We start from the raw sequence: 22,220 nt of genomic DNA, 5'->3' as shown, positions 1-22,220 counted from the left end.
GTTTTGCCATTTTCAAGTAAGATAAACTTTGATAAAGAGCTGCCATCTGAAGGATTGTCTGCATATTTAGAACAACCCACATCTATATCCTTCATAATCATACAAAAGCCTGTCTAGAATTTTCAAAGTGGTTTAAAGAGTTAAAATTACTTTGAAAAATCTCAAACTTCAATTCTGAACAGTTTCTCCAATTCTATACTGTTGTATCTGTCTTTGATAACATCAAAAACACTTCTAGTACCATCTTACTAGAATTAGCAAGAACTGGGAACAGATCTTTCCTCCAACTGTTCAACAGCAAATGGGCAAATCCTTTCACATATCTGCAGTGTAAGATTGGAATCTCTAAACTACAGGTAGATCAGTTTCTGAGGCAATTTAGATCAATTAAAATAATTAAGCTTTCAAATATATAGCTGGTTTTGGTTGGGTTTGAGGGTTTTTTTTGGTAAGGTGTTCTTCATTTATACTAAATAATTTTTGAGCCACAGGTTTACAGTGGGAACATTCGGGAACAGAAACACTCATATCTATATGTACCAATCAGACAATTTACACACTCCCTTCCCTGTACAGCACCAAAGTGTCTATCTGGCTTTGCCATAGCTGAGAAACAATTTTTTTAAAAGCCCAAATTATTGCTATGTGTCACACACATACCTTAGTCTTCTCTATATCATAGGGTTGTTTCATTACTTTTATAGGACACAGAAACATGCCTGATGAGGAAAGTGGATAATGGCTAAGTTCCCATTTACAAGACGGATGCCTCTACACTGCTACCTTGGTCTTTTTTAAAGGCATTTTCTCCTGAGCTCCAAATGAACTATCTTTATCATAAACTGATTTATTCTTCTGGGTTTTTTATTTGTAAACAATGAGTCACAGTGGAACATGAAAAACTTAAATGATATTTTGCACTGCTTCATTATTAACAGCTGTACTTGGCCTTAATATTTAGAATAGTTAGTAATACTGTCTTCTTTGCATGTAATGCAACTTTTGCTCTATTGAAAACAAACCTATTACTATCACTATTAATGGAAGCCTGTCCTGGAAAGGACAGAAGGCACCAGTCACAGGTAAGCAATAAAAATGCATCTTTTGCACACATAGGAGGGATTCAATTTCTTTGCAGTGTGAGGAAAAAGTCAATACATTATCACCATAGCAATGCTTGTTCTGAGCTTAACAGTTTCTGTGAAGAGAAGAAATGTATGCAGTGGGCAGTGGTTTGCTATGGATAAAATACTATTTCAATTGGGTCCTCTAAGAAATATAGTACCCAATGCTATATCTTTCCTTTGTCCTCGTGATATTAACAAGAGAATAGTAGATTGTTGAAACTTGCCAGGATGCTAAAATTCACTGAAATCTTGTGCATTATTTAAATACTTAAATACTGCAAGCAATACTTTTTTCTCTCTCTTCATGTATTTAGTTTCTCCTTCAACACAGATGGAGGCAAAATATCCCACTGACAATGAATTCACTGAAGAACCTATTCTTTAGAAATTTCTGTGTTCTGAGTAGCAACAACATGAAGGTGATTTTAGCAAAGACAGACATTTCCTTCATTCCACTACTGTCCTCCAGTTCCAAAAGGGCAAAGACTTGCCTTTTTACCTAAGAACAAGTTTGCATTTTGTGCTCTTGGAACAATGGAAAGCAAAAACACTTCCTAAAAACAGCATTCCTTCATGAGATTTTCTGAAAAATCCTCACTGCAATCTTTAGATGCTCTGTTAAATTAAAACTCACTGGAATAATGTGTTGAATAAAACTGGACTGTAATTAAGGAATGTTCACAACAAGCACTCCACTGTCATTGTTCATGACTATATCAATTACAAAAATACTCTGAAACATGTCTCATTAACTGTTAACATCATAGCATCATCACTAGTTATCAGACAACAATTTTCTTTTTAACTACTGGCAGATACAGATATATAACGGATATCACCCAATGATAAATTGAGTCTTTTAGCTAACCCAAGTTACTGTGTTCTGGACACAATCCACAGCTTCAAACTGAATAAAAAGTTTGCAATATTATGTGACATTATGTAACTCTTCATTGCCATAGTGAATTTTACGTGAAGGAAGCCTTTTGTGTCACTCAGACTGCAGGTTAACTTCCCATAGTGACTGAGATCCATCAAAGTTTTCCTCATTTTCCATCCAAGACATGAGACAAACAGAAAGAAATCAAGAGACTATCACAGCAAGGGAAATGATACATCCTCAGATTTTGAGGCTTAAGCAGTATGTGCAAAACTCAAAGAATACATTTTAAACTAGTTACACTGTTTCAGAAGGTTTGATATACTCTGGGAGTAACTTTGGTAAAAAATCCACAAACCATTGGTTCTGTTAAAATAGACATACAACATAAGTGAAACACTCATTGAGGAAAATATAGAAACTATCCTGTGACTTGGACTGTGGTCTTCTGCCATGCAAGTGAGTGCCTTATGCTTCAAAATTATATATACCTCTGTTATTTTTACATGGCTCTGAAAAAAGAGGAAGCTTTTCCTCTGTAATTTTGAAGAGTATCTCCATATTCAGTTCTGTTATATATTCTCCAGGAAAGTTTTTGTTTACAGTCCTTTCAGCGAGAGGAGGTAATAGAATATAAATCTCTCATTTCCTTGGCAACTGTGCTAACCATTAGGTTATTCTATGAAAGAAAAGTGTGAGCCCAGCTGAGTTCTCTAAGGAAGAGACTGTTGGTGCTTACTTTCAAGTAAAAGCTTCTCAGGCACTCTGTGCTGCTCTGTAAGCTTCCATTTTGCTAAATACATTTTATTGCAAGTGGATAAGATGGTAAGATAATGAAAACCATAAAAGGACTTATAAAATACTCATAATGTATTTGGCCTGGTCACTAACAGAACAGTGTTTAACACTCCTGTTAACAGCTTTTAAATAAATATATTTAAACAATAACTTGGCCCATACCATTAATCTACATAAAGGGACAGGAATCCAAGGGCAAATAGCATTAACCACCTCAAATCTGCACTGTTTAGTGCTGGCCCTTTGATGAGCAGACATGTCTTGAATGGAGGTAATCTGACACAGAGACGGTGGCTGAGATAACATTTAAGTAGCACGCTCAAGATCACTCATGGTGCTCTTTTTCACCACAGATGTACAAGAACACAGGCAATTTAGTGCCTATGTTTGTACAAAGTTTTCAAAATCTTATAAAGGCTTCAAAAAATATTTGGTTAAGAGTTAAAGTGAAAAATTTCTTAGATTTTACTTAAATGCTTGTCTTAAAAAAAAAAAATAATTTGAAACTAGCAGTCCTACCTGAAATAAACTCAAAGTATTCTAGTTCATAAAAGGGCTTCACAGGCAAAAGATGACCTTGTAAGTGAATACAGCTATACCAATGAGAGTATCAGTTCAAATGATGCCACAAGGATCAGCTAGCATGCTAGAGATGTGGTTTTCAATCTGCTCTACTTTTGGAAGCTTAGTCATTTTTCAGTAGCACATAGAACAATTCAAGCTCACTGACAAATAATCATCTTGCTTTTCTTAATTACCTATTTTTTTCATTCTTTAGAAGGATTTTGCAGTCTTCAGAAGTCTGAGTGTCACAGGTCAAAATCCTCTACATTGGACAAATGTCTCCACATCTCATCCTGCAGTCCTTTCTCATGCACAGTTCTCACTTGTTGGGTTCAATTGTCACTCCTGTGTCCTAATTTTACTTTTTTTTTTTAAATAGAGAAGGTGCCTCATTACAGTTTGTTTCCAGATGGTGGCTGAATACTTGTCTCTTCTTTCCAGGGCAAATACTTTCCTAAAGCCTGTAATCAGAAAGCCAACAGATAGATACATGTGAGATAAAAGCATTCTTCTCTCACAAACACAGTAAATTAAAATTATACAGGAAAATATATTTGCTTCAGTTCACTTAAAAAAAATATTATATTTTGCATTTGATTTACTCTCAAGATATCATTAAATTACATTTATTCAGAAAAACAATTGAGTAATGAGTTAACGTGAATTACCCCATAATATGTATTCCATCATCTTCCCTAGTTTTAAATCTAATACAGTCTTCAGCATAACATTCTTTTCCCCATCTTCTTATAAGAGCAAAAGCTGAGATTTTTCTGTGGTTAAAAGATGTCACTTTCACAGGGGAAAAAAAAAAGTAATAGCCATAACAGAATGTGAAATCTACCTGACAGTTATGTTAGGGAAAAAAGATGTAGAGACATTTTAAAAATACAACCTTTGTCTTCAAAAAAAGTGGCAGTGGTTGCTCATTTGTCTTTCTGGGAGGTGTTACCAGGGAATCCAGTGATGAGGGAGATAGGTTCAGCAGCAGTGAGTTAATGAATCCCAAAGGGAAACAAGAAAAGGGCAAACTCCAAAGAACTTGCCACCCTAGGAAACTTGTCCTAAATGTTTATCTTCTCAGCCTGTAGGACACTTGCATTGTCTTTTTTGATCATGCACACATTCTTTTTGGTTTTGGGTTTTTTTTTAATTTAATAAAAAATAATGACTTGTATAAGTCCTTGAAAAGTTATTTGATTTCTGGAGTTCAAACCAGATCAGAAGTAGTGAGTCAACATTTGAATCCTCACTGCAGAAAGAAGAGCCATCTTCCAGGCTTCAACTCATAATCTACTAATATCCTCTGAATAAAATATTAAAGTGTAGGATCAGTCTCCGAATGGAACCACAAAGACTGGTCTCGAAAGGTGTTTGCTCTCACAGACACTGCCATCAACTGCTCTGTTGTTTCCTACTGACATTCTTAGTGAAGAAATAGCTATTTGCTCCCAGCAGTTTCCTACAGTCTTGCTGCTCTTAATGTTGCGTGTAGAGTGCAAACCATTTCTTGCCCTTCTGTTTGAAATGCCCCCATATTCTGACAGCAGTCTCCAATTGTATGTGCAACTGAGTGCCCAATAGAATCATAGAATCATAGAATGGTAGGGTTGGAAGAGACCTTTAGAGATCATCTAGTCCAACCCCCCTGCAGAAGCAGGTTCACCTAGATCAGGTCGCATAGCAACATGTCCAGGCGGGTCTTGAAGACCTCCAAGGAAGGAGACTCCACAACCCCTCTGGGCAGCCTGTGCCACTGCTCCTTCACACTCACAGTGAAATAATTTTTTCTTATGTTTAAGTGGAACTTTTTGCGTTCCAGCTTCATCCCATTACCCAGTAGCAGTCCTAATATCACCTATTAATCTGGTCATTATTGTTCTAATTGCAGTTGGACATGTAAGGAAAGGGAGCGGTCATTTTGCTGAGAGTTTGCATCTTCTGTAAATAATGTTTTACATATTTTGTTGCCATATAATGGCTAAACGTTCCTTCAGCAAATATTCTCCCATGTGAACAGCTCGATTCACAAATATGCCCTTCTCCCTTAGCCTTCTGGGATAATATGCACTGTTTTCTATCTCAGCTGTGGACAGAACAGTGTGTCAAAGGTTTCTAAGGCTATGTTGCAGCCTTCACACAGAATCACAGAATCTCAGGGGCTGGAAGGGAGCATATACCCATTGTCCTATCACTGGACATAATTGAGAAGAGCCTGGCTCCATCCTCCTGACACTCACCTTTTACATATTTGTAAATATTAATGAGGTCACCCCTCAGCCTCCCCTTCTCCAAGCTAAAGAGCCCCAGCTCCCTCAGCCTTTCATCATAAGGGAGATGCTCCACTCCATCATCTTTGTGGCCCTGCACTGAACTACCTCCAGCAGCTCCCTGTCCTTCTTGAACTGAGGGGGCCAGAACTGGACACAGTATTCCAGATGTGGTCTCACAAGGGAAGAGTAGAGGGGGAGGAGAACCTCTCTTGACCAACAGTCAAAGAAGCAATGAGGATGTAAACACAAAAATTTCTTTCATCAAGAGCTCAGTTATGTGCTGTTCAAATTTTTCAGAGATATCTCCCTCCAGATACGAGTAGAATCAGAAAGTCTAGTGGGATGGTTTGAACTTTACCCTGAACTAGGCTTCCTGGTGTTTGTCTGGGTTAGAGGGCAATGCAGACGATTGCCAAGTCAGGAACAGTTGGCTTGGAGCAGTTGCAAGATGCATGGCTTGCCAAGGAGCATCCTGACTCAGCACACAAAGTAGAATCGGAGCATGCATCCACGTGACCAAACTCAGCCTGGGGTTTTGTGGCAATATGGAATGAGAAGTCACTGCTTCCGTTTCTTCTCTACACTCCTGGACAGCTGTTGCACAATTAGAGCTGTGGTAAAATTATCAGATTGACCTTTTCAGCCTGCTAAGTGGAATGAAGACAGCAAGTAAACTGCTTTCAGACTGTTAAATCCCACCACTGAACAGTGCTGAGGTGACTCGTTTCGGATAGCCCCAGGCAGTCTCAGAAAATGCATGTTTAATTTGCATGGGACTAGAAAAAGGAATTACCCACAAAGAAATGTCATTAGTATCCAAATAGTCTAACCTTTTGGTTTTTAACAGACCAAAATCCATTATGATTGTCTGCTCCAGGACTTCATAGGTAAATAGTTTTTTTTTTTTCTCAACTACGGAGAAGCCTGCAGAATACACAAGTTCATAAGACCAATTACATTACCAAGGACTCTTATCTCACAGTTTGTTATCATCTTTGGGATGATAATCACAGGGAGAACAACTTGAAGCATAGTTATCCCAATGCCAGCCACTCTGCTTCCACACGTCTAACATATTCTGAATGATCTGATGGGTCCAGAAAGCATTTCAAGACATTGTTTCTTCTTATGACAGAAATCTGCCATGTCAGCCCAGGGATCTGAGATCTGTTCTCAATGTGTATTCATTTCAGTGGTCAATATGGGCCTGATTCAGTTGCCTAAACAAAGGCACCAAGAGTACCTCACTGTTTCCAGCTGCCAGTAAAGGTGCAAGTCTCACACAGCACTTTTGTCATAACTTTCTGTTCCCCTGTATAGAATATCAAAGACATTCTAATTCTCCAGGGCATCTCAAATGACACTTATCAGTCATGCTTGAGTAATATTTCTGCCATGAGAACAGAGACAGATAATTTCATTCCTAGCAAAAGCTGTCAGTTCTTTCAGTACTTTTGCAAAGAAGAGGTCTCCAGTCAGATCTTGTGCCAGTAGCATCTCAAGCTTTCACTTAAAACATCTAAATTAAGATTAAAGCTGAAACCACAACAAAATCTTGGAGAATATTTTATGAACTGGATACATTCATCGTTTTATAATTTTGCTGTTTCCTTTCACGTTTCTTACAAAAGGGACAGAGTTTGATTAACTCATTCCTTCCTCTCCAAATGGAGCATTAGGTGCAAAGAAATAATGCTGAGGAGAATCTGGTCCTTACACCTCTATCTGGGACTACAGAGTCCACATCATAGGACTCTTTAGTGATGTAACTGAATCCCGTTTATATAAGCTCTGAAAAGGTGTATCCAGATGCAATAATTATTGTGTGTTTCAGTATGAATTTGCCATGTGTATATTTGCTTGGGAAAAAAAGACTAATCATGCAGATTTCCTCATCACTCAAACTCTGATTGTAAAGACAGGAGGAAACCTTCTTTCATAGGAAATACTCCAGAAAGATGACTGTTGTTGTGATATCAATTGAAAGGCAGCCTCTCTTATCAGACTATAATTTTGTCTTTCTGCTGTTGAAATCTGAAGATCTTGTGGTTTGTATGATACCAGAAACAGTCTGTGAATTTACTTTGTTTAATACTAGACTTACAATTTTGATCATCATAGTCTCTATTTAAAGCCATGGGGGAAGAGAGAAAACTCATGTATTCTTGTCTCATAAATATCCTCATGTACTCTCAATAGCACCTCCAGATGGCAAACGAGCCCACCTATCATCTGAGTCAACCATTGACTGTTTAAAATCAAAGACAACTACATTCCTGACATTAGATCTTTGGTTATTTGCCTAAAATTAGTTTGGAAAAATATGGACTCTAAAGTGTTCCCATGTACTGGCTGAACAGTAGTGAAACTACTGTTCAGTCTTACAGAATTAATTGCAATCTGCCAAGCAGAGAGCAGAGTCAGAAAAAAATACAAATATCTATATTTCTTCTGTATAAGTAAACCAAACAGTCAGATGAAGTAGTTTCAAGTTCAGCAGTCCTAAAAAAATTTTCCATTCTTTTCATCACCATCAATCTTTGGTTCTTAGGTTTGTTTTTTAACAAAACTGCCTTAGATTTTGCCCAAAGCATCTGAGCTAATCTATTTTGCAATTCATTTATTTAGTTGATTCTATCAGACTGACCTCTCTTTAATCTGCTAATATTCTTAAAATTTTACTAATTCATTTCTCTCTCTCTTCTTAATTATTGTGTCTTTCTGAATGTCCTTGTTTCCTATCATCTCCTGATAAATTATGTCGCAAGGCATGTTTTCCTGGTTTCTAAAAAAGTTCTCTCATGGCAGCGTTTGTGAGTGCTGTATGGTAGATATACAAATATGTCACTTCCTGATCCCTAAGCTTTTATAAATAAACAGGAGTGGGAAAGAGAGGGTGATGAAGGCTTGCTCTCCATCTGACATGAAGCTGGAATGCAGTTGGAGTTTGTAGCTGGACTCAGATGTTGGGTCATGTCCCCACATTCCAGAGTTTGGATTGCCTTAGTGCTATTGGTATAGCAGAAAGGAAGTCAAATAAGAAAATGGAGTATTTTCTCATGAGACTTCCTGTGATGTACCCTTACAAAGTGTAGTATTGGCTGATCCATCTCATCTCAGAACCAATATTTAAAGCTCTAAAATTTTAGCTGTCAGTTCAGATTTTGACTAGAGAGGGCTCAGTCACCACTTGTTTCTTTTGCTGCATTCATCCTGGGCTAGTTTCTTTAGGCTTACTAAAAGAAGTTACAGGTTTAATTTGGCAGAAATCAAGAAACAAAGTTAAATTTGTTTAATTACTAGAATCAGAGCTCCAGTCTTGTTGCTTTTTACCTCTAAAATGACCTGACAGAAAGCATAGCTTCATGTTTTTTAAAAATCATGGGGAATCTTCAAAGAATGATAGAATCACAGAATGGTAGGGGTTGGAAGGGACCTTTAGAGATCATATAGTCCAACCCTCCTGCTGAAGCAGGTCCACCTACATGAGGTTGCACAGGAACACATTCAGGTAGATTTTGAAGACCTCCAGAGAAGGAGACTCCACAAACTCCCTGGGCAGCCTGTTTTCTCTTCATACTTTTTAAGTTTTCTAAACTACCCAACATACTGATTTCCAAAGCATTTCTAAAATATTATATTATCTACTATTAGCTACACTCATTTAAACTGAGTTTATATTAGCTTCTATTACCAATTTGCTACAGCCAAGTTACTAATACAACTTAACTTTGAACTTGGGTGCTTTCAAAAACAAATTACTAGGCATCCAAGACATTCCAACTTCATAAAAATATAGCTTTCCTTATTAGACATCAAGATTTTTAAATGGTAACTAGAGTCCTTCTGCTAGTAAACTAGCTCTTATTTACCAGCATGCCCATAATTCAGTTCAATTTTATTCTAATAAAGCAAACTTCTGAAACTTAAATTTTTCCTCATTGCATTTCTACAAAGGCAAATAGCCTTAGCAGCTTCATTGTCATTTTTATCCAGAACTGTTCCTAATTAAAACAAAAAAGGACTTGAAGTTTTAAAATCTATTCCTGGGCTGTTCTTTAATGAGGGAAAAGTCTGCTCCATGAGAGTCTTCAAGACCCACCTGGACATGTTCCTATGTGACCTGATCTAGGTGAATGTTCTTCTACAGGGGGGTTGGACTCAATGATCTCTAAAAGTCGCTTCCAACCCTACCATTCTATGATTCTATGAAAGGGATCATCTTATCTTCACATGTATCTGTATAATTGCATGGGTCTAAATGGCCTACAGCCTCAGCATAAGTATGTTAACTGAGATTCACGCAAGAATAAATTAAGTCACATTTTTCTATTTTTCTCAGAACATAACAGAAGTAAAATGCCAGAAATTCATGAGGTTAAAAAGTTATATCAAAATTATAAATTTTTAAGCAAAGAAAATTTGTTGCACAACTTCCTAAAACTGAGACAAGTGATCATCTGACTCAGCAACTTATAGCAGCAGTCAAAAACAGTTCCTACATATGAAAAAAATGGTTTAAGTACAATGGAAAATTAATAACATGAGCTGCAGCTAGGAGCTTTCTAATAATTAAGATCTGAGGACTACAGTGGGTTATGATTTAAGCTAAAGGTGAACTGATGAGGAAAATAAATTACAGTAGCTGGTTAGATTCTTCAACTTTGAAATAAAACTTGGTAGGTAGGGCTTGCTAGAAGATGTTTAGTGAAATGATTGAGTAAGAGTTTAAGGACGAAAAGAGTTACTGTATTCTGATTTTACTTGTTCTTACAACAGAACAGAACTATAGCCAAAGGTAAATTGCATTCAACGCTCACCTATAATCAAAGTAAAGGGCCTTTTAATAGAAGAAATAATTTAAAAGAAAAGCTCCATCCCCCCATTCTAGAAAGACTTGCACCATAAGCCATATCTGCTTTCATATTTTGCCACTTTGCATGGAAAAAGAGCAGCTCCGCAGACAGAGACCTGGGAGTCCTGATTGATAATAAGCTAAACATGAGCCAGCAATGTGCCCTCGTGGCCAAGAAGGCCAATGGCATCCTGGGATGCATCAAGATGAGTGTGGCCAGCAGCTCGAAGGAGGTTCCCCTCCCTCTCTACTCTGCCCTGGTGAGGCCTCATCTGGAGTACTGTGTCCAGTTCTGGGCTCCTCAGCTCAAGAGTGACAGGGAAGTGCTGGAGAGAGTCGAGCACATGGTCACCAAGATGATGAGAGGAATGGAACATCTTTCATATGAGGAAAGGCTGCGGGAACTGGGGCTGTTTAGTCTAGAAAATGGAAGACTGAGGGGGAATCTTATTAATATTTGCAAATATCTAAAGGGTGGGTGTCAGGAGGTTGGGGCATCACTTTATTTCTAATGACATGACAAAGGGTAATAGAAAGAAGCTGGAACACAAACAGTTTCATTTAAACATAAGAGGAGATTGAGGGGAGATCTTATTAACATTTATAAATATCTAAAGGGTGGGTGTCAGGAGGTTGGGGCATCACTTTATTTCTATTGTCACGACAAAGGGTAATGGAAAGAAGCTGGAACACCTATGCGACCTGATCTAGGTGACCCTGCTTCTGCAGGGGTCTTGAACTAGATGATCTCTAAAGGTCCCTTCCAACTCCTACCATTCTATGAGTATATGAATCAACATGAGTGAAAACTGGAAAAGCATCGTAATTACCTGATTAAAAGATGTCTAAAGCTTTTATGTACTATTTATCTGTTTCAAGCTCTAATTAAAATATGGTGGGCACCTCTGGAGGGCAATTCAGTCCACCATAAAAACAGATGCCTAAAACAGGCAGGATGAATTGCTCTTTGGAGATACCTGTCTCTTTTCATTTACTATGTAAAGAGATTGTCTAGTTCAGGCAACACAGTTAATACAAACTTAAGTGGTAAAAATGAGGGAATTTGGAGGAAGTTGATTATTAGCTGTTAATGATAGTATGAGATATGTTATGGACTTTGTTAAATTTCAAGCCGGATTAGTCTGAGATGCCTAAATTGAGATGACTAAAATTAAATAAAATGAGCCTTCCCTTTTTATGACAAGAAAGACTACCCTAGAGACGGGGTTGTAAGTCATACAATCATAGAATGGTAGGGGTTGGAAGAGACCTTTAGAGATCATCTAGTTCAACCCCCCTGCAGAAGCAGGTTCACCTAGATCAGGTCACATAGGAACATGTCCCGGCAGGTCTTGAAGACCTCCAAAGAAGGAGACTCCACAACCCCTCTGGGCAGCCTGTGCCAGTGCTCCCTCATCCTCACGGTGAAATAGTTTTTTCTTATGTTTAAGTGGAACTTTTTGTGTTCCAGCTTCATCCCATTACCCATTGTCCTGTTGCTAGCTACTATAGAAAAAAGGGATGTCCGAGCCTCCTGAAAGTCATCTTCCGGCTTATTCCGAATGTGAATGTTGTGAGCAGGAAATACCTTAAATTTTCATGAAAATGTTGCTAACTAAAACTACATTATGCTTCATTGCTTTAAAATCATTATTCCAATAACTGTTGAAAATGGAAGGAGATGCTAAGAGGATTATCAGGTTATCCTAAATTCAACAGTTACTCATACCACTTCCAGATTGTTTCTGAGTACTGTCTTGCAAATACTCCTCGTCCCACATCACCTCTAAGTGGCTCTGGAAGAAAGGAATTGAGGTAGTCCATTTGTATATAACTACTTATTTTGTATATTGCTTCAAACACTTGTATCTGTATGGCTTTATACAGACATAAGGACACAGCATTCACAATGTTAATGATTCATTTGGGGTAAAACTTCACCGAATATCATTCTTGAATTTCTGTTCTTTGGTTTGGTTTTCTTTAGACAGTAAATGTGCTACTCCAGTTTTAAAAATAGAGAGCACTGAAAAATTAAAATGAAACTAATTGGCTAATAATCCATCTACTCTATAGCTACTTGCTACTCAATCCATAAATTATGAAGTTTGTTAAAAAAGAGAGAAAACAAATATATCAATATTAAACCTTATGACATACAAATTCATTCTACTTTTTTCTCTGTAGACTATAAAAATATAGGGTATATAACCAGATACAGATGTAACTCAAATAGATAATTTTCAACTTAAAAAGCGGGGCTGCTCCTTCACCTGATGCCTAATGATTTCTACAACACAGACTATTAGCACTAAATTTATGTAATAAGAATGTGATTTAGTAAGCACTTTTTCACTGAGTATTTGAGAAGTTACCAGCTTTGATTCCCAAATGCATTAATAAAATAAACATTTTAATGTAGTTTACACAGTTGTTACTTTATAAGTTACTATTTTAAAAACTATTCTATAGAAAACATTCTATTCTATAGAATATTCTATATTCTATTCTATAGAAAATACTATTTCATTTTTTTGATTGAGCTTATAGTTGCCCATACTGATACATGCTGATCAATGGTTTTTTTTCTAAATACTTATTCAATGTCTTCATAGAAGAAGCATATAAGATATATAAATGAGTATTATTTCTGATATATTGACAAATATTCTATATTAAAAGAACTTGCACATCTTCACTGCCTTTTGGGACAGATAAAACAGATAGGGTCAGATACATTCCACATTCCAGCTAAACACCTGAAGGATATTTCTATCTTGCTGGTAGGTACTCAAACGTTTTTCTAGCACTTTAAACTCAGTGAGGAGTATTTCTACTAAGTGGAATAGTAGAGCAGGAGGAATAGATGTAACTCAATAACATGGTGTATATATAGTATTACTTCACCATTCTGTAATCAAGGATTACATTAAGTCCTTTTTGATAAAAAACTGTGCTTAGATGTTATGGTAGTAGAAAATGGAATCTTTAAAAGCTTAGGAAAATAGCCTGCCTCACTTTGTGAAAAAAATAGTACACAGCTGTGAATTGGCTAAGGTATATGATTTCCAGTTGATAACCTTAAAGGCAGTCCAAGGTCACAGAGAGTGATGTAATTGGGGGTGAGAAGGGGAAGGAAAAGAAGGTGAGAGATAGTGTGTAAACTGAAAGCTGGCAGTAGGCTTTTGTCTGCTTGAACTGAATAATGCTTTGTTAGTTTGTAAAGTAAAGCCTGTGTAGTACTTGCACAGGGCTGGAAGCTATCACAACTATGCTATTTGTGGTCTTGTTTCTCTTTGAAGAAAAAAAGTGCAATAGAGGTAATTTTTTTGTTTTAATTACTATTAAAAAGCATATTCTTTTGGGGAAAAAAATTCCTAATAAGTAGCTTGGTTATAAAAATGAAAACATTATGTAGATTCATGAGAGGTTTTTTGGTTGTGTGTTTTGGGTTTGGTGAGGTTTTTTTTGTACAGTACTAACTTTTGAGGTACTGTATAGTATAAGGGTAGAACTGGAATCTGGTTAATGGTAGAAATGTTCTTTGTGGCAGAAGTGAATTCTATTAAAGGATAAATCCCATACTGATATATCTTCAGAATACTTGTTTATCAGGTAGTTAATAACTTATTTATTGTCTCTATGTCTGAGTTGGAATATTCCGTAGCAATAATCTGAAAGCCTATAGCTGTAGTTCTGTCAAAGACAAAAAGATCTATTTAATGAGACCTACTTTTATATAAGAGCATAACTGATGCTATTTCATCTTTGGTTTTCTAGCACTGCAGTCCCTTCTATTACCTCAAGAGTGACACTAAAATAATTATAGATCGATTACTGTTGTCGTCCTGTTTGTACTTATGACACAAGCACAAATCTAGTTCTAGTTCTTTTTTAAAAGAACTTTAAGTATTATGACAGTTTTAGGGGAAAAATAAAACAAAAACCTTTTAATTTTGAGCCAAGGCTTTTAGAGTTCTTATTGTGTCTCATCCCTATGATTTTATAAAGCTTAGTCTTGGAGATCTTCCTAACATCTGTCTTAAGTGTTAATGGAATTAAAAGTGCCTGCCTGCTTCAAGGTAATGTAAGTACACCAAGAAAATAACTACGTAGGTGGCTCAGTGGCATTTGAGTCATAACAAAGAAATGGCGATGAAAGCAGACATTTCTTTGAATGTATGTGTATGTATACCATCATGCTCTGGTGTGACCTTACTTTTTCTTGTTTGCTATAGCTCTGTTTACTGTACTAACATTTATTCCTTGTGACTTTTATCCATTTGCAGGTATTCTATCTTTTCCTTTCCTGTGTCACCCCTCTCTTGGTAGGCTTCTTGATTTTTCTGTCTTCAGGTGTTCCTCCCTCTACAAGAGAAACTATTTTAAAAGGGAAAGCAAAATCAAGGACTGTCTAGTAGGTTGTAATTGGTCTAACTTCTTTCTCAAGAACTTGTATTTGGTTCTCAGACATCCAAACTAAGGTTAATCTTTCCAAAGGTTGATCATGTTACCTGTCTGCTTCCATAATCATTCTTCATCTTAAAACTTTAAATGACATTTGAAAAGACACATTGAAACACCTATGAGAATGAAGCATGTGGTCCTTTCATATTCAGAATACCATTTCAGTCACTGGCTATAGCTATCTCTGGAACAAGCCACTTAATTTTTGCTATTTAGCTACAACTCTGGTCCAAAGAGGATTTCAATATGTTCTAAGCAGGTACATGTGGTTTTTTATGGCATTGTTTAAATTTCTTCTATGTGGTTTTTTGATCTCCCAAATACAGCAGCTCTGTTCAAATGCACAATGGTGCTAAGGTCTGCTCCTTCTCACACTATATGCTCTACTTTTTGTAAAGGTGTTTCTGTTTGTGTTTTTAACTCTCATACAAATTTCACTTGACTCCTGCATATATCTTTGTAGTTTCATAGTCTAGTCTTCAGTGATCTCATTTTATATTTGTGACAGAGCTTGTAATCTAAGATATGCTGAGGTAACTGAAGTCCACGCTTTCCTTAAGTCTGATGGAGAATCCTGGCAATTTTCTTCTCTGTTTGTTGGGTTCTGAATCATTTTACAAACATCAGTACTTTGTCCCTTGACTGGGCCTAATAAGTCACATAGGTCAATTCAGCTGTGTTACCCAGGACTTACTTCCCAATGGAAAGGATTTTTTTTCTTGAGTGGGCCTAAGATGGAGAAATAAGACACTTTCCAAGTGTAGGCTCTAAAGTTAATGTGTTCTCAAGTGTGACAGCAGTCTTATCAGGGAGGTTTTGCATCCTGTTTGCTCTGTACAAAGGCTAGCAAGGAAGGTTAATAAGGAGTGGTGCAATTACATTCCATGTCACAGACAAAGAAATAGAAACCAAAAGATGCAAGGAAGTAGTGTGTTGCACCTCTTGCACAGAGAAAGGGACTTTGCAGAGGCTTTCCAGACATCATTTGAGAGATCTTGTACCACAGTGGCTATGAGAATACCCACAGGTTGGTTTATTTTACCCTAATTTTCCAAACAAAGGAAGAGATCTTGATAATCTGAACACAGCAGATGATGTGTCTGTGAACTGACAAATGTAGCAGCCCTTAGTAATTATAAGTCTGCAGGGAAAAAAAAAATCTCACAGTGAATAATGTTGCTGGTGCAGCAACAGGTATATGTATAAACCTCTGAGCTGAGTAAATGCAATGTGATGAGTCATGTGTAAGAAATCTCTGTGTGTCTGAACTTACAGATGAGAAAGTTCACTGACCTATTAATTTTGCTGAAGCCTAGGACTCTGCATTTTAAAAATAACACAAAGTCTGAAAGGGCTTAATTTAATTTACAGTTGCTTAACAAAACTCTTTTAAGTAACATAACAGTTACTAAAAATATGTCCATGGATAATTTATGGGTTTATAAGCTGTTGCACCCTAGACTGCTTTCTTCCTGTGATCACAGCACTATTCCTTCAGCTTCCTAGCTAGACTTCCAAAGCTTTCACTGACAACATGATTGTCCTAAATACATCCCTGGCATGTTTCTCTGAGTCTAGATTTTGAATCTAAAAATTACTTGTTTTGTCCATCTGGGAAGTCTCAAAAACGGGATTTGTTTTCAATTTTTTTGTGAAAACACAGCAGAATTGGAAACATAATCCCATCCCATTTTTTTCTTTCTAGGATAAACAAGATTATTGCTTACAGATTAGCGTGTTTAACTTCTAGAGTGGGTTTTTTTCTGCCAATCCAATTTCATTTCCAATAGAGTTCAGGTGTTCTACACCTTGTAAAGGATGTGGGATTTATAGTTCTCATGTATATTGCATCATTTCTGGCAGAAGACTGATCTTGATGACCCAAGGGAATTTTTCTAGTCCAGTGTTTCTATGGTATGACTTTTCAATAGAACTGCATCCTTGTCTATATTTTATTCCCTCATCCTGTGTGACAATCCAATAAATATTATTCCACTGTTATATTGGAGAGGACTTGAGGTTTCCAAGTTTCAGTTCAGTTTCAGTCCAAGGTCTGGTTTCAAAGTTTACTGGCATATATAGATTTAAAGGTCAAACCACACTATCTCTTTTTAACTTCTGTAACACCTTCAAAGCAGTAACATGTTACAAAACATTGCTAATATGTCTTCTTTGTGGCTTTGTAATACTTTTATCTTGCTTTGAATTTTTCCTACTTATAGAATGGTAGGGGTTGGAAGGGACCTTTAGAGATCATCTAGTCCAACCCCTTGCAGAACTAGGTTCGCCTAGACAAGGTCACACAGGAACATGTCCAGGCGGGTCTTGAAGACCTCCCCACACTACAATGCTGTTAGTTAAAATGTTCTGTGTAACTTTTCTTGCTCTTCAGGGTGAATGAAGATTACATCCTGGTAATATTTCTTCAACTGTGTTTGTCTTCATGCAATGCACAGCTGGTTTATACAAATAATTCTATGTAAGGGGAAATCTGGTGGAGTACTGTTAAATAATTAATTGCTACAATCTTGAAAGGCAGAAGTTTCTCATGAATACCACATTTACTTGAACATGTATCTATTTTTATTTATTCTAATGCCAGTCACATCACTACAGCAGAAGATATTAATGTTTTCTTTGTTGATCTCCTCATCTAAAAGAAGTGATTATCCTAAGAGCTGATCTATATGGTTCGACATTATCAAATGCTGGAGCTGTAAGCTTTTATTTTGCACAATGTTTTGGCATAAACTAAGTAGTTTTAAAGAAAGCATTTAAAGGAGAAGACAACAAAGTTTCTCTAAAGTAGACTTACAGTCTAAACATTATCTCAATTGAAAGTATAAAGACAAATGTGGGTGAAAGTGCACAAAGGGACCTTTTGGTTATCAAGCTCTTTGGGATTTGTGACAGCTGACATGAAAATAAACGGTGAGTGTTATTTGTTGCTTTCCTTTAGTATGTCTCTGCAATTAAGACTGGAGAAAACTTGAGTTTCAAGACAACGTGACAAAGGAAATAAATTTGGAGAGCTGAATGACTTGTTTTTCAATTATATTTAAAATGTGAGCTTTGTGTTTGTTTGTGCTGTATATAGAAACTAAATGTGAGTAAAGGTAAGTTGGTGTTGTTATTTGACCTGGAAAGCAATTGGATAGGGAGCAACAAGCATCTCCATTGTAGGAACGGAGAATAGGGCCTTGCCTCTAATGTGGAGGCAGTATAGTGTCTATCCTATGCTTCTTATTGTTAAAGAACTCTTAACAACAGAAAAAAACCCACAACACTGAAAAAGAATTATGTTGCAAAGTGTTGTAGTTTTAGTGTGGTGTCCCTGTGTCACATCCCCTTCCTGGCCCTCAATAATGAAGACTCAGAATAAGTGCCAGCAACTTAAAATTTAGATGTGTATTATGGAGTAAAAATGATTAAAAAGACTCTGTGTTTGTTGGAACTATGTGGTGAAAAATGGTTCTTTTACCTAATCCTATTATCAGCGTCACAACACATCTTGACAGTGACAGAAGCTTAGCAATCAAGAGATTATTACCCTCCAGCCCTCCCCTCCTGTCATTATTACTGGCTGTCATGGTTTAACCCCAGCTAGCAACTAAGCACCACACACAGCCAGTTGTTCATTCCAACTCCTCCCAGTGGGATGGGGAAGAGAATCAGAAGAAAAACAAATAGTAAAACTTGTTGGTTTAGATAAAGACAATTTGCTAACTAAAATGAAGCAAAAAACAATAATAGTATTATTTTCCTGCTACAATTATTATAATATAAAGGAATATAACAAAAAAGAGATTAAAATCTAAGAAAAAACTAATTGCCTAATGCAATTGCTCACTACCTGATGACCAATGCCTGAGCATTGATCCCCTCCTCTCAGCCAACTCCTTCCAGTCTCCATACTGGGCATGATGTTCTATGGTATGAAATATCCATTTGGCTACTTGGGGTCAGCTGTCCTGATCGTGCCACCTCCCAGCTTCTTGTGCACCTCCTTGCCAGCAGAGTCTGGTAAATTGAAAAATCTGTAACTCAAGGTAAATGATAATTAGCAATAACCAAAACATAGGCACGTTATCAACATTATTCTCATTCTAAATCCAGAACACAGCCCTGTACCAGCTACTAGAAAGAAAATTAATTCCGTCCCAGACAAAACCAGGACACTGGTTTAAGCCGTATCGGTGGAGAAAATGTGATGGAAAGAGCTAGTTGCTTCAGGTGAAAGAAGAACTCTTAACGTCACTTGATTGAAGTTAATTGCAAGTTTTATTGCAGAGGTACCAAATTCTGTGTTTCATAACTCCCTGGCTATTATAAAGTACAACTTGATATGTAAACTGTCCAGTTTACATGTTTTGAAGTTATCTTATTCCAGACTTCCTGCTTGCTTGTGAAAAAAAAAAACCACAAAACCTATATGGGTTTGAATCATATTTTGAAAGCTTAAAAAAAACAAAGCCTGGAAATACAAGTGAAAAAGTTAGAAGGGTTAGGTGATGAAATCATGGAACCTTCTCTTTTACTTCCAGTCACGCAGCATATGGGAGCCTTCAAATTACCTGGTGGAAATTCTTGTTCTGCTGTGCTGAAACTCACATTTTCACAATGTTGAGCGAGTCAGACTGTCAGACTCTGATTCTGGGTGACTTCTGAACAATTTGATTTGCTAAAACTTTTTTACATAGGTGCGGTGCCAAGCGAATGAATGCAACTGCTGAAAACCCCACCTTAAAGTAAAAGGGAGAGGCTGGCTGGCAAAGCACTTCATTCTGTAACAGCAAGCAGATGTTAGCAAACAGGAAGAGAGATGAGTATTGTCAGACATAAAGCACATTCTGGTTGCAAAGCACTTGATAGTAGCTTTCAGTTGACTTTGATGGTATAACAAATCCATCTTTCAAACATGTACGGCTAGATCAAAAACTCTGCAGCTACGTAAACTGAAAGGCTGGTCTGGTGCAGACAGTCTCAAAAACTATGCTCCAAAACTACTTGAAGAAAAGAAACCAAAGAAGACATCAAACTACCACTCCAAAAAAAATATCAACAAGCAAACAAACAAAAGAATTCAACCCATAATAATTTTATGCTTCTTACAGGAGTACAGTTGATATTGGACCTAGCATAAGGCTAGTACTCCTGAATGTTCATACATGGCACTGTACTGCTATTGTTGCTCAGAATCAGCCTCAGAGAAAGAATATGAAATATGAGTAGCACAGTCATGTTAAAAAGAAAAAAAAGGTGACTTCCTTTGAGGACCAAATATGTAATGTGGCCGTGAATGAGGACTGAATATCCAGCTCCCAGCTGGTGCCACTAACAGCCTTACAAGTTGGAGACTACTTTGTGTTTCCAGTGAAGGTGGCTTGGAGGAGGACTATTAGAGAGTCCAGAGTTATTCTTGCTTGGCAAATCCTAGTTATACTGAAAAAAACCACTATTGCTCATCACAGGCTTATTGAAGGTAAGACTCTGCAGCACGGACACTAAGCAAGACTCCCCTCAAAAGCAAAAAGACTTGAGAGGGAGATGTGGAATAGCAGTCACAGCTTGCAAAAAAAGAATGCTTACCACACTGTGTGTGGCTCCATACAACACAAGCCCAGACAAATTCTAGAGTTTGAAGCAATGTGCAAGAATTGCAATAAATTGCATCACTTTCCTAAGTTTGCCAGCACTTGGCTTTTATGGAACCCGCTTTAAGATGGCTACAACAGCATTAGTGAAGAAGAGTAATTCTGACATATAACTGCCAATGTTACACCAGAAGATAGAAGAAAAATGGATATGAAGTAGCAGCTTACAATAAAATTCTAAACTCAGCTAAAAGGTTCAGAGCTTGTTTATTCCTGATTCTTGCCCATAGGAAGGATTTCAGTTAATACAAATTGAAAGAATTTTTTTTTACTAATGCAATTTGGTGGTGGTTAGCACCATAAGGTATGATGCTCATTTTCCTGTGACTACTTTTAGCACTGATGGATTATTTTCTTGTTTCTTTTTTTTTTTTTCTTCTTTTCCTTTCTTTCCCTACTCACTACAGTATAAGAATTATAACTGAAAGCTGTTTAGGTAGTTGGTATTTTAAATACTTCTTGGATGGTCTCTGATGCTTCTAACTGTAGCAGCTTTTTCCTTCAGTGACAGCACTAATCTGGCATTCTGCTACCTAGACAGCTACCTTTGAGGAAAAATTGCATGAATTTACTGGTTTTGACATCTCTAGTTTTCTGTAAAAAAAAAAGTAACTGAAATTTGGCTTGAATGCTTAAGCACCAGTGAGTAATATATAGGCTTAAGAAAACAGCAGTTGCTTAGATCTGCTGTTACATTGAGAAAAATTGTTTGCAGAACAGTTTAGCTGTATCCAGAATCAGCAGAATTCCAGGCTTTAAGGCACTCAATTGGAAGGTTGAAGAAAAAAAGAAGAAAATATACCAACATGTACCTTCTTTGGGTGACAGTTTTCTGCAGACTGCAATTCAAGACATATTTGCAGTCTTTTTTAAATATATAATGTGTACTCTGGTCTGTACACCTTCAGTTCTCATCAGAGTAGAGCAGCAGAAAGCGTAGCAAAACTGCAGGGCTACCATTCTAACAGATAAAAAGCAATTTGAACGTAAGAGACATGAAGATAAGAAAGTAATTTGGGTGAAAGGAGGAAATATAATACTGTAAGAGTGCCTGTTCCCATACCACCCTTATCCTCTAAAAGCAAATAAGGTGTCCAGGAGCCAGTGATGACAACTTACAGGAAATCTTGGCCTAATCTGGCAACTAGATTTAGTGAACTCTTGTGTTAAGTAAGAGAGGCTATTGCTCTTGGAAAAGATCCTGCCTAGATAGCATTAGAAGGCAAAGTACCAGAGTGCAGGGCGTTACCACATCAGGGCTCAGCTACCACAGTTGGCGGTACTTGACTTCTTGTATTTCATCACACCCATCATTTTCTGGTGCGGGGCCTTATGGCGATGCAAAAAGGCTGCAAGGGCTGTTCTCGAAAAAAACCCATGAGTTTCTGCGCCCTTTCCATATACCGCAAACCACCGAAACAAAATCAGACAGACGGGCAGACAAGGGCTCTCAATAGGACGCCGGAACAGATCCGGGCGAAGACCCTCCGACAAGCACGGCTCTGGGGGAGCACCTGCAGCCCCTCCGCCCGGCGCGGCAGGTGCTGGTGCCCGGCTGGGCCCGGATTTCCCGGGGGCCGCGAGGGGCGGGGCCGGGCGGCG

General features: G+C 37.4%; 1 long non-coding RNA gene across 2 annotated transcripts; it reads right to left on the bottom strand.

The window, feature by feature from the left end:
* Positions 1–3,290: 3,290 nt before the first annotated feature.
* Positions 3,291–22,170, bottom strand: LOC133625362 (uncharacterized). Of its 2 annotated transcripts, XR_009818689.1 has the most exons (4): positions 21,850–22,170; positions 18,818–19,001; positions 12,227–12,293; positions 3,291–3,830 (listed from the first exon to the last, which is right to left on the bottom strand). It is a non-coding gene; the product is annotated as an uncharacterized LOC133625362 (long non-coding RNA). The 2 variants fall into 2 exon arrangements; XR_009818690.1 differs by lacking the exon at positions 12,227–12,293.
* Between the last annotated feature and the right edge of the window lie 50 nt (positions 22,171–22,220).

The sequence above is a fragment of the Colius striatus genome, chromosome 1 (genome assembly GCF_028858725.1).
Source record: "Colius striatus isolate bColStr4 chromosome 1, bColStr4.1.hap1, whole genome shotgun sequence".
Classification (NCBI taxonomy): domain Eukaryota; kingdom Metazoa; phylum Chordata; class Aves; order Coliiformes; family Coliidae; genus Colius; species Colius striatus.
The sequence above is the reverse complement of the archived record's forward strand: the minus strand, read 5'-3'. Positions and strand labels throughout refer to the sequence as shown.